The sequence below is a fragment of the Symsagittifera roscoffensis genome, chromosome 6 (assembly GCF_963678635.1).
Source record: "Symsagittifera roscoffensis chromosome 6, txSymRosc1.1, whole genome shotgun sequence".
Taxonomy (NCBI): domain Eukaryota; kingdom Metazoa; phylum Xenacoelomorpha; order Acoela; family Convolutidae; genus Symsagittifera; species Symsagittifera roscoffensis.
This window is the reverse complement of record NC_087067.1, coordinates 31882394-31896784: the sequence shown is the minus strand read 5'-3', so window position 1 is coordinate 31896784 and position 14391 is coordinate 31882394.

Sequence of the window (14391 nt, the reverse complement as noted above, 5' to 3'; positions counted from 1 at the left end):
AACTTCAATTTCGGATTTGATTGTTCATATCTCATGATGTTGAAGTTGAAATACTTTTTTTCAAGAATTGATCTCAAATTTTCAATTCCTTAATGAATTGAACATATCGCATTTAATAATGATTTTGAAATACATATCGCAAGAATTGATCTCAAATTGCAATTCCGGAGTAGATTGCCCATATCTCATGTGATGTTGAATTTGAAATATATATCGCAAGAATTGATCTCAAAACTTCAATTTCGGATTTGATTGTTCATATCTCATGATGTTGAAGTTGAAATATTTTTTTTTCAAGAATTGATCTCAAATTTTCAATTCCTTAATGAATTGAACATATCGCATATAATGTTGATTTTGAAATACATATCGCAAGAATTGATCTCAAATTGTAATTCCGGAGTAGATTGCCCATATCTCATGTGATGTTGAATTTGAAATATATATCGCAAGAATTGATCTCAAAACTTCAATTTCGGATTTGATTGTTCATATCTCATGATGTTGAAGTTGAAATACTTTTTTTTCAAGAATTGATCTCAAATTTTCAATTCCTTAATGAATTGAACATATCGCATATAATGTTGATTTTTGAAATACATATCGCAAGAATTGATCTCAAATTGCAATTCCGGAGTAGATTGCCCATATCTCATGTGATGTTGAATTTGAAATATATATCGCAAGAATTGATTTCAAAACTTCAATTTCGGATTTGATTGTTAATATCTCATGATGTTGAAGTTGAAATATTTTTTTTCAAGAATTGATCTCAAATTTTCAATTCCTTAATGAATTGAACATATCGCATATAATGTTGATTTTGAAATACATATCGCAAGAATTGATCTCAAATTGTAATTCCGGAGTAGATTGCCCATATCTCATGTGATGTTGAATTTGAAAATATATATCGCAAGAATTGATCTCAAAACTTCAATTTCGGATTTGATTGTTCATATCTCATGATGTTGAAGTTGAAATAATTTTTTAAGAATTGATCTCAAATTTTCAATTCCTTAATGACTTGAACATATCGCGTATAATGTTGATTTTGAAATATATATCGAAAGAATTGATCTCAAAATGCCATTCCTGAATAGATTGCCCATATCTCATATGATATTGACTTTGAAATATATATCGCAAGAATTGATCTCAGAACTACAATTCAGGAATGGATTTCCCATATCTCATATGATGATGATTTTGAAATGTATATCACAAGAATTGATCTCAAAACTTCAATTTCGGATTGGATTGTTCATATCTCATGATACTGATGTTGAAATATTTTTTGCAAGAATTGATCTCAAAATTTCAATTCTTTAATGAATTGAACATATCGCATATAATGTTGATTCTGAAATATATATCGAAAGAATTGATTTCAAAATGTAATTCCGGAATGGATTGCCCATATCTCATATGATAGTGACTTTGAAATATACAATGCAAGAATTTTTCTCAAAACTTCAATTTCGGATTTGATTGTTCATATCTCATGATGTTGAAGTTGAAATATTTTTTAAGAATTGATCTCAAATTTTCAATTCCTTAATGAATTGAACATATCGCATATAATGTTGATTCTGAAAATTCTGAAATATATATCGAAAGAATTGATTTCAAAATGTAATTCCGGAATGGATTGCCCATATCTCATATGATAGTGACTTTGAAATATATAATGCAAGAATTTTTCTCAAAACTTCAATTTCGGATTTGATTGTTCATATCTCATGATGTTGAAGTTGAAATAATTTTTTTTCAAGAATTGATCTCAAATTTTCAATTCCTTAATGAATTGAACATATCGCATATAATGTTGATTTTGAAATACATATCGCAAGAATTGATCTCAAATTGCAATTCCGGAGTAGATTGCCCATATCTCATGTGATGTTGAATTTGATATATATATCGCAAGAATTGATCTCAAAACTACAATTCAGGAATGGATCTCACATATCTCATATGATGATGATTTTGAAATGTATATCGCAAGAATTGATCTCAAAACTTCAATTTCGGATTGGATTGTTCTTATCTCATGATACTGATGTTGAAATATTTTTTGCAAGAATTGATCTCAAAATTTCAATTCTTCAATGAATTGAACATATCGCATATAATGTTGATTCTGAAATATATATATCGAAAGAATTGATTTCAAAATGTAATTCCGGAATGGATTGCCCATATCTCATATGATAGTGACTTTGAAATATATAATGCAAGAATTTTTCTCAAAACTTCAATTTCGGATTTGATTGTTCATATCTCATGATGTTGAAGTTGAAATATTTTTTTTTCAAGAATTGATCTCAAATTTTCAATTCCTTAAAGAATTGAACATATCGCATATAATGTTGATTTTGAAATATATATCGAAAGAATTGATTTCAAAATGTAATTCCGGAATCAATTGCCCATATCTCATATGATAGTGACTTTGAAATATATAATGCAAGAATTTTTCTCAAAACATCATTTCCGGAATGGATTTCCGATATCTCATATGATGATGATTTTGAAATGTATATCGCATGAATTGATCTCAAAACTTCAATTTCGGATTGGATTGTTCATATCTCATGATACTGATGTTGAAATATTTTTTGCAAGAATTGATCTCAAAATTTCAATTCTTTAATGAATTGAACATATCGCATATAATGTTGATTCTGAAATATATATCGAAAGAATTGATTTCAAAATGTAATTCCGGAATGGATTGCCCATATCTCATATGATAGTGACTTTGAAATGTATATCGCAAGAATTGATCTCAAAACTTCAATTTCGGATTGGATTGTTCATATCTCATGATACTGATGTTGAAATATTTTTTGCAAGAATTGATCTCAAAATTTCAATTCTTTAATGAATTGAACATATCGCATATAATGTTGATTCTGAAATATATATCGAAAGAATTGATTTCAAAATGTAATTCCGGAATGGATTGCCCATATCTCATATGATAGTGACTTTGAAATATATAATGCAAGAATTTTTCTCAAAACTTCAATTTCGGATTTGATTGTTCATATCTCATGATGTTGAAGTTGAAATATTTTTTTTTTCAAGAATTGATCTCAAATTTTCAATTCCTTAAAGAATTGAACATATCGCATATAATGTTGATTTTGAAATATATATCGAAAGAATTGATTTCAAAATGTAATTCCGGAATCAATTGCCCATATCTCATATGATAGTGACTTTGAAATATATAATGCAAGAATTTTTCTCAAAACATCATTTCCGGAATGGATTTCCGATATCTCATATGATGATGATTTTGAAATGTATATCGCATGAATTGATCTCAAAACTTCAATTTCGGATTGGATTGTTCATATCTCATGATACTGATGTTGAAATTTTTTTTGCAAGAATTGATCTCAAAATTTCAATTCTTTAATGAATTGAACATATCGCATATAAGGTTGATTCTGAAATATATATCGAAAGAATTGATTTCAAAATGTAATTCCGGAATGGATTGCCCATATCTCATATGATAGTGACTTTGAAATATATAATGCAAGAATTTTTCTCAAAACTTCAATTTCGGATTTGATTGTTCATATCTCATGATGTTGAAGTTGAAATATTTTTTTTTCAAGAATTGATCTCAAATTTTCAATTCCTTAAAGAATTGAACATATCGCATATAATGTTGATTTTGAAATATATATCGAAAGAATTGATTTCAAAATGTAATTCCGGAATCAATTGCCCATATCTCATATGATAGTGACTTTGAAATATATAATGCAAGAATTTTTCTCAAAACATCATTTCCGGAATGGATTTCCGATATCTCATATGATGATGATTTTGAAATGTATATCGCATGAATTGATCTCAAAACTTCAATTTCGGATTGGATTGTTCATATCTCATGATACTGATGTTGAAATTTTTTTTGCAAGAATTGATCTCAAAATTTCAATTCTTTAATGAATTGAACATATCGCATATAAGGTTGATTCTGAAATATATATCGAAAGAATTGATTTCAAAATGTAATTCCGGAATGGATTGCCCATATCTCATATGATAGTGACTTTGAAATGTATATCGCAAGAATTGATCTCAAAACTTCAATTTCGGATTTGATTGTTCATATCTCATGATGTTGAAGTTGAAATATGTTTTTTTTCAAGAATTGATCTCAAATTTTCAACTCCTTAATGAGTTGAACATATCGCATATAATGTTGATTTTGAAATATATATCGAAAGAATTGATTTCAAAATGTAATTCCGGAATCGATTGCCCATATCTCATATGATAGTGACTTTGAAATATATAATGCAAGAATTTTTCTCAAAACATCATTTCCGGAATGGATTTTCCATATCTCATATGATGTTGATTTTGAAAAAAATATCGCAAGAATTGATCTCAAAATGCCATTCCCGAATAGATTGCCCATATCTCATATGATGTTGACTTTGAAATATATATCGCAAGAATTGATCTTAGAACTACAATTTTGGGAATGGATTGACCATATTGCATATGATGTTGATTTTGAAAAATATATCGCAAGAATTGACCTCAAAATGCCATTCCTGAATAGATTGCCCATATCTCATATGATGTTGACTTTGAAATATATAACGCAGGAATTTATCTCAGAACTACAATTTCGGAATGGATTGACCATATTGCATATGATTTTGATTTTGAAAAATATATCGCAAGAATTGACCTCAAAATGCCATTCCGGAATAGATTGCCCATATCTCATAGGATGTTGACTTTCAAATATATATCGCAAAAAGTGATCTCAGAACTACAATTTCGGAATGGATTGCCCATTTCTCATATGATGACGATTTTGAAATATATAATGCAAGAATTTTTCTCAAAACATCATTTCCGGAATGGATTTTCCATATCTCATATGATGTTGATTTTGAAAAATATATCGCAAGAATTGATCTCAAAATGCCATTCCTGAATAGATTGCCCATATCTCATATGATGTTGACTTTGAAATATATATCGCAAGAATTGATCTCAGAACTACAATTTCGGAATGGATTGACCATATTGCATATGATGTTGATTTTGAAAAATATATCGCAAGAATTGACCTCAAAATGCCATTCCGGAATAGATTGCCCATATCTCATATGATGTTGACTTTGAAATATATATCGCAAAAATTGATCTCAGAACTACAATTTCGGAATGGATTGCCCATATCTCATATGATGATGATTTTGAAATACATATCGCAAGAATTGATCTCAAATTGCAATTCCGGAATGGATTGCCCATATCTCATGTGATGTTGAATTTGAAATATATATCGCAAGAATTGATCTTAAAACTTAAATTCCGGATTGGGTTGACCATATCTCCTATGATGTGGAGTTTGAAATATATATAGCAAGAATATATCTCAAAACTTCAATTCCGGAATGGATTGCACATATCTCAGATGTTGTTGAATTTGAAATATATATCGCAAGAGTTGATCTCAAAACTTCAATTACGGATCGGATTGCCCATATTCCATATGTTGTTGATTTTAAAATGTATAGCGCAAAAAATGATCTCAAAACTTCAATTCCTGAATGGGTTGCGCATATCTCATATGATGTTGACTTTGAAACATATATCGCAGGAATTGATCTCAAAACTTCAATTTTGGATTGGATTGCCCATATCTCATATGATGATGATTTTGAAATATATAATGCAAGAATTTTTCTCAAAACATCATTTCCGGAACTGATTTTCCATATCTCATATGATGTTGATTTTGAAAAATATATCGCAAGAATTGATCTCAAAATGCCATTCCTGAATAGATTGCCCATATCTCATATGATGTTGACTTTGAAATATATAATGCAAGAATTGATCTCAGAACTACAATTTCGGAATGGATTGACCATATTGCATATGATGTTGATTTTGAAAAATATATCGCAAGAATTGACCTCAAAAAGCCATTCCGGAATAGATTGCCCATATCTCATATGATGTTGACTTTGAAATATATATCGCAAAAATTAATCTCAGAACTACAATTTCGGAATGGATTGCCCATATCTCATATGATGATGATTTTGAAATACATATCGCAAGAATTGATCTTAAAACTTAAACTCCGGATTGGATTGACCATATCTCCTATGATGTGGAGTTTGAAATATATATAGCAAGAATATATCTCAAAACTTCAATTCCGGAATGGATTGCACATATCTCAGATGTTGTTGAACTTGAAATATATATCGCAAGAACTGATCTCAAAACTTCAATTACGGATCGGATTGCCCATATCTCATATGATGTTGATTTTAAAATGTATCTCGCAAAAAATGATCTCAAAACTTCAATTCCTGAATGGGTTGCGCATATCTCATATGATGTTGACTTTGAAACATATATCGCAGGAATTGATCTCAAAACTTCAATTTCGGATTGGATTGCCCATAACTCATGATGTTGATCCTGACAAATTTATTGCAAGAAATGATCTCAAAGTTTCAATTCCGTAATGAACTGACAATAACGCATATAATGTTGATTTTGAAATATATATCGCAAGAAGTGATTTCAAAATGTAATTCCGGAATAGATTGCCCATATCTTATATGATGTTGACTTTGAAATATATAATGCAGGAATTTTTCTGAAAAATTCAATTCCGGAATGGATTTCCCATATCTCATATGATGATGACTTTGAAAAATATATCGCAACAATTGATCTCAAAATTTCAATTCCGGAATGGGTTGACCATATCGCATATGATGTTAACTTTGAAAATTATATCGCAAGAATTGATCTCAAAATGCCATTCTGGAATAGATTGCCCATATCTCATATGATGTTGACTTCAAAATATATATCGCAAGAATTGATCTCAGAACTTCAATTTCGGAAAGGATTGCCCATATCTCATTTGATGAAGATTTTGAAATACATATCGCAAGAATTGATCTCAAAATGCAATTCCGGAATGGATTGCCCATATCTCATGTGAGGTTGATTTTGAATTATATATCGCAAGAATTGACCTCAAAATTTACATTCCGGATTGGATTGCCCATATCTCCTATGATGTGGATTTTGAATTATATATAGCAAGAATTGATCTCAAAACTTCAATTCCGGAATGGAATGGCCATTCCTCAGATTATGTTGATTTTGAAAAATATATCGCAAGAATTGATCTCAAAATGCCATTCCTGAATAGATTGCCCATATCTGATATGATGTTGACTTTGAAATATATATCGCAAGAATTGATCTCAGAACTAAAATTCAGGAATGGATTTCCCATATCTCATATGATGATGATTTTGAAATGTATATTGCAAGAATTGATCTCAAAACTTCAATTTCGGATTGGATTGTTCATATATCATGATACTGATGTTGAAAAATTTTTTGCAAGAATTGATCTCAAAATTTCAATTCTTTAATGAATTGAACATATCGCATATAATGTTGATTCTGAAATATATATCGAAAGAATTGATTTCAAAATGTAATTCCGGAATGGATTGCCCATATCTCATATCATGTTGACTTTGAAATGTTTATCGCAAGAATTGATCTCAAAACTTCAATTTCGGATTTGATTGTTCATATCTCATGATGTTGAAGTTGAAATATTTTTTTTTCAAGAATTGATCTCAAATTTTCAATTCCTTAATGAATTGAACATATCGCATTTAATGTTGATTTTGAAATATTTATCGAAAGAATTGATTTCCAAATGTAATTCCGGAATCGATTGCCCATATCTCATATGATAGTGACTTTGAAATATATAATGCAAGAATTTTCCTCAAAACATCATTTCCGGAATTGATTTTCCATATCTCATATGATGTTGATTTTGAAAAATATATCGCAAGAATTGATCTCAAAATGCCATTCCTGAATAGATTGCCCATATCTGATATGATGTTGACTTTGAAATATATATCGCAAGAATTGATCTCAGAACTATAAATCAGGAATGGATTTCCCATATCTCATATGATGATGATTTTGAAATGTATATCGCAAGAATTGATCTCAAAACTTCAATTTCGGATTGGATTGTTCATATATCATGATACTGATGTTGAAATATTTTTTGCAAGAACTGATCTCAAAATTTCAATTCTTTAATGAATTGAACATATCGCATATAATGTTGATTCTGAAATATATATCGAAAGAATTGATTTCAAAATGTAATTCCGGAATGGATTGCCCATATCTCATATCATGTTGACTTTGAAATGTATATCGCAAATATTGATCTCAAAACTTCAATTTCGGATTTGATTGTTCATATCTCATGATGTTGAAGTTGAAATTTTTTTTTTCAAGAATTGATCTCAATATTTCATTTCCTTAATGAATTGAACATATCGCATATAATGTTGATTTTGAAATATTTATCGAAAGAATTGATTTCAAAATGTAATTCCGGAATCGATTGCCCATATCTCATATGATAGTGACTTTGAAATATATAATGCAAGAATTTTTCTCAAAACATCATTTCCGGAATGGATTTTCCATATCTCATATGATGTTGATTTTGAAAAATATATCGCAAGAATTGATCTCAAAATGCCATTCCTGAATAGATTGCCCATATCTCATATGTATTGACTTTGAAATATATATCGCAAGAAGTGATCTCAGAACTACAATTTTGGGAATGGATTGACCATATTGCATATGATGTTGATTTTGAAAAAAATATCGCAAGAATTGATCTCACAATGCCACTCCTGAATAGATTGCCCATATCTCATATGATGTTGACTTTAAATTATATATCTCAAGAATTGATCTCAGAACTACAATTTCGGAATGGATTGACCATATTGCATATGATGTTGATTTTGAAAAAAATATTGCAAGAATTGACCTCAAAAAGCCATTCCGGAATAGATTGCCCATATCTCATATGTATTGACTTTGAAATATATATCGCAAGAAGTGATCTCAGAACTACAATTTTGGGAATGGATTGACCATATTGCATATGATGTTGATTTTGAAAAAACTATCGCAAGAATTGATCTCAGAACTACAATTTCGGAATGGATTGCCCATTTCTCATATGATGATGATTTTGAAATATATAATGCAAGAATTTTTCTCAAAACATCATTTCCGGAATGGATTTTCCATATCTCATATGATGTTGATTTTGAAAAACATATCGCAAGAATTGATCTCAAAATGCCATTCCTGAATAGATTGCCCATATCTCATATGATGTTGACTTTGAAATATATTTCGCAAGAATTGATCTCAGAACTACAATTTCGGAATGGATTGACCATATTGCATATGATGTTGATTTTGAAAAATATATCGCAAGAATTGACCTCAAAATGCCATTCCTGAATAGATTGCCCATATCTCATATGATGTTGACTTTGAAATATATTTCGCAAGAATTGATCTCAGAACTACAATTTCGGAATGGATCTTCCATATCTCATATGATGTTGATTTTCAAAAAAAAAAAATATCGCAAGAATTGACCTCAAAAAGCCATTCCGGAATAGATTGCCCATATCTCATATGTATTGACTTTGAAATATATATCGCAAGAAGTGATCTCAGAACTACAATTGTGGGAATGGATTGACCATATTGCATATGATGTTGATTTTGAAAAAACTATCGCAAGAATTGATCTCAGAACTACAATTTCGGAATGGATTGCCCATTTCTCATATGATGATGATTTTGAAATATATAATGCAAGAATTTTTCTCAAAACATCATTTCCGGAATGGATTTTCCATATCTCATATGATGTTGATTTTGAAAAAGATATCGCAAGAATTGATCTCAAAATGCCATTCCTGAATAGATTGCTCATATCTCATATGATGTTGACTTTGAAATATATATCGCAAGAATTGATCTCAGAACTACAATTTCGGAATGGATTGACCATATTGCATATGATGTTGATTTTGAAAAATATATCGCAAGAATTGACCTCAAAATGCCATTCCTGAAAAGATTGCCCATATCTCATATGATGTTGACTTTGAAATATATATCGCAAGAATTGATCTCAGAACTACAATTTCGGAATGGATTGACCATATTGCATATGATGTTGATTTTGAAAAATATATCGCAAGAATTGACCTCAAAATGCCATTCCGGAATAGATTGCCCATATCTCATATGATGTTGACTTTGAAATATATATCGCAAGAATTGATCTCAGAATTACAATTTCGGAATGGATTTTCCATATCTCATAAGATGTTGATTTTGAAAAAGATATCGCAAGAATTGATCTCAAAATGCCATTCTTGAATAGATTGCCCATATATCATATGATGTTGACTTTGAAATATATATCGCAAGAATTGATCTCAGAACTACAATTTCGGAATGGATTTTCCATATCTCATATGATGTTGATTTTGAAAAAGATATCGCAAGAATTGATCTCAAAATGCCATTCCTGAATAGATTGCCCATATCTCATATGATGTTGACTTTGAAATATATATCGCAAGAATTGATCTCAGAACTACAATTTCGGAATGGATTGACCATATTGCATATGATGTTGATTTTGAAAAATATATCGCAAGAATTGACCTCAAAATGCCATTCCGGAATAGATTGCCCATATCTCATATGATGTTGACTTTGAAATATATATCGCAAAAATTGATCTCAGAACTACAATTTCGGAATGGATTGCCCATATCTCATATGATGATGATTTTGAAATACATATCGCAAGAATTGATCTCAAATTGCAATTCCGGAATGGATTACCCATATCTCATGTGATGTTGAACTTGAAATATATATCGCAAGAATTGATCTTAAAACTTAAAGTCCGGATTGGATTGGCCATATCTCCTATGATGTGGAGTTTGAAATATATATAGCAAGAATATATCTCAAAACTTCAATTCCGGAATGGATTGCACATATCTCAGATGTTGTTGAATTTGAAATATATATCGCAAGAGTTGATCTCAAAACTTCCATTACGGATCGGATTGCCCATATCTCATATGTTGTTGATTTCAAAATATATATCGCAAAAAATGATCTCAAAACTTCAATTCCTGAATGGGTTGCGCATATCTCATATGATGTTGACTTTGAAACATATATCGCAGATATTGATCTCAAAACTTCAGTTTCGGATTGGATTGCCCATATTTCATGATGTTGATCTTGACATATTTATTGCAAGAATTGATCTCAAAGTTTCAATTCCCTAATGAACTGACAATAACGCAATAATGTTGATTTTGAAATATATATCGCAAGAATTGATTTCAAAATGTAATTCCGGAATAGATTGCCCATATCTTATATGATGTTGACTTTGAAATATATAATGCAGGAAATTTTCTCAAAATTCAATTCCGGAATGGATTTCCCATATCTCATATGATGATGATTTTGAAAAATATATCGCAACAATTGATCTCAAAATTTCAATTCCGGAATGGATTGACCATATCGCATATGATGTTAACTTTGAAAATTATATCGCAAGAATTGATCTCAAAATGCCATTCTGGAATAGATTGCCCATATCTCATATGATGTTGACTTCGAAATATATATCGCAAGAATTGATCTCAGAACATCAACTTCGGAAAGGATTGCCCATATCTCATTTGATGAAGATTTTGAAATACATATCGCAAGAATTGATCTCAAAATGCAATTCCGGAATGGATTGCCCATATCTCATGTGATGTTGATTTTGAATTATATATCGCAAGAATTGATCTCAAAATTTACATTCCGGATTGGATTGCCCATATCTCCTATGATGTGGATTTTGAATTATATATAGCAAGAATTGATCTCAAAACATCAATTCCGGAATGGATTGCCCATTCCTCAGATTATGTTGATTTTGAAAAAAATAACGCAAGAATTGATCTCAAAATTTACATTCCGGATTGGATTGCCCATATCTCCTATGATGTGGATTTTGAATTATATATAGCAAGAATTGATCTCAAAACTTCAATTCCGGAATGGATTGCCCATTCCTCAGATTATGTGGATTTTGGAAAATATATAGCAATAATTGATCTCAAAACTTCAATTCCGGATTGGATGGTCCATATCTCATTTGATGAAGATTTTGAAATACATATTGCAAGAATTGATCGCAAAACGCAATTCCGGAATGGATTGCCCATGTCTCATGTGATGTTGATTTTGAATTATATATCGCAAGAATTGATCTCAAAATTTACATTCCGGATTGGATTGCCCATATCTCCTATGATGTGGATTTTGAATTATATATAGCAAGAATTGATCTCAAAACTTCAATTCCGGAATGGATTGCCCATATCTCATGTGATGTGGATTTTGAATTATATATAGCAAGAATTGATCTCAAAACATCAATTCCGGAATGGATTGCCCATTCCTCAGATTATGTTGATTTTGAAAAAAATAACGCAAGAATTGATCTCAAAATTTACATTCCGGATTGGATTGCCCATATCTCCTATGATGTGGATTTTGAATTATATATAGCAAGAATTGATCTCAAAACTTCAATTCCGGAATGGATTGCCCATTCCTCAGATTATGTGGATTTTCGAAAATATATAGCAATAATTGATCTCAAAACTTCAATTCCGGATTGGATGGTCCATATCTCATTTGATGAAGATTTTGAAATACATATCGCAAGAATTGATCGCAAAACGCAATTCCGGAATGGATTGCCCATATCTCATGTGATGTTGATTTTGAAAAAAATAACGCAAGAATTGATCTCAAAATTTACATTCCGGATTGGATTGCCCATATCTCCTATGATGTGGATTTTGAATTATATATAGCAAGAATTGATCTCAAAACTTCAATTCCGGAACGGATTGCCCATTCCTCAGATTATGTGGATTTTGGAAAATATATAGCAATAATTGATCTCAAAACTTCAATTCCGGATTGGATGGTCCATATCTCATTTGATGAAGATTTTGAAATACATATCGCAAGAATTGATCGCAAAACGCAATTCCGGAATGGATTGCCCATATCTCATGTGATGTTGATTTTGAATTATATATCGCAAGAATTGATCTCAAAATTTACATTCCGGATTGGATTGCCCATATCTCCTATGATGTGGATTTTGAATTATATATAGCAAGAATTGATCTCAAAACTTCAATTCCGGAATGGATTGCCCATATCTCATGTGATGTTGATTTTGAATTATATATCGCAAGAATTGATCTCAAAATTTACATTCCGGATTGGATTGCCCATATCTCCTATGATGTGGATTTTGAATTATATATAGCAAGAATTGATCTCAAAACTTCAATTCCGGAATGGATTGCCCATTCCTCAGATTATGTGGATTTTGGAAAATATACAGCAATAATTGATCTCAAAACTTCAATTCCGGATTGGATGGTCCATATCTCATATGATGTTGATTTCGAAATAAATATTGCAAGAATTGATACTTTACTCTATCTGAATAGCTAGCAAGTTTCGAATGGAACAGGTGAATACCTTTTGATTTGGTCAGCAATCAATTGTCATTGTTAGCAATATGGATTCTCTATCAAGTTGAACTTTGTGTCTGCGGGAAAACACTAACCTTCAGCCACTCGATTTTTACCAATCAGAGTGTGAATTAACGCATTGATTTTGCATGCTTTCACTTTCTTGCTAAGTAATTCCAATTTGTTTTAGCTTTAAGGAAAGACTGGAAGAAAACTTGAATTTCAAACTAGGTTCTTTTATAAAAGCAATTATTGCCAGACCCGGGTCGAGATCCCGCTCAAAAACCGCTCAAGATATGAGCGGTTTTCCAGCAAGATTTGAGCGGTTTGGGCGGCTTGGGCGGTTTTTTTGAAAAAACCGCTCAAACCGCTCAAATCTTGCTTAAAAAACCGCTCAAAAACCGCTCATTTCTTGCGGTGATTTTTGAACGGTTTTTCAAGCAAGATTTGAGCGGTTTTTAAGTGGTTTTTGAGCGGTATTCCCGGGTCGAGGTCCCAGACTCATGTCCATACTTTCGCGACAAAATTTTAGCATGTCCAGACTTTCCAGACCAAAATTAGGCATGTCCAGGCTTTGGCGTCCAAAACATGCATTTCCAGACTTTTGCGACCATGATGATCCGTCGCGACTATAGCGACCAAAGCAGAGGTGGCGCGACCAAAACATCGCGACTCATATTTGGTATGTCCAGACTCACGCGACCAAGAGTTGCCATTTCCAGACTTTCGCGACCGAAAAACTAAGGCGCGACTTTCGCGACCAAGGCGGATATGGCGCGACCCTGCGGGTCAGGAAATGGCGTGACCGGCGCGACCAAACCTAGCTATTTCCAGACTTTGCAGA